The sequence below is a fragment of the Chaetura pelagica genome, unplaced genomic scaffold (assembly GCF_000747805.2).
Source record: "Chaetura pelagica isolate M959 unplaced genomic scaffold, ChaPel_1.0 scaffold344, whole genome shotgun sequence".
Taxonomy (NCBI): domain Eukaryota; kingdom Metazoa; phylum Chordata; class Aves; order Apodiformes; family Apodidae; genus Chaetura; species Chaetura pelagica.
The window spans coordinates 7,719,879-7,720,344 of NW_009953098.1; positions in this window are offsets into that span (position 1 = coordinate 7,719,879).

Consider the following 466-nt stretch of genomic DNA (forward strand, 5'->3'; position numbering starts at 1 on the left):
TGGTGCCTGCCAATAACCACTACCAAGGGCAGCTTGGGCAGGCTGGAAGACAGCAGCTCTGACCACAGTGATGGCTCTTCACTCCAATGTACATCCCAGAACAAAAAATACTGCTCAGTTCATTGTCAGTACAGCCTTGGGTGGTTTCTCTTGGTTTCAGTCACTCTCACATTACACTTTCCAATAATGTCCAGCACAATAGAGAATCTCAGCTGTTTTATTAAAATCTTCTCCCTCCCCCTGGGCAGCTTTTGTTAAGGACATCCATTGATCAAGAATGGCCACAGGATGTTCTTAGGCACATAGGAATTGCAGGAATTTATCAGATCAAGGTCTCTAGCCCAGCCCCTTCAAAGCAGCCAGTAGAAGGTATTTTAGAAGAACAATAAAATGCTAAGCCAAAAACCCACATCAACTCCCCTACTCAGTGCATGTGGGGAATGCATAATTGAGGAAATGCTCCACT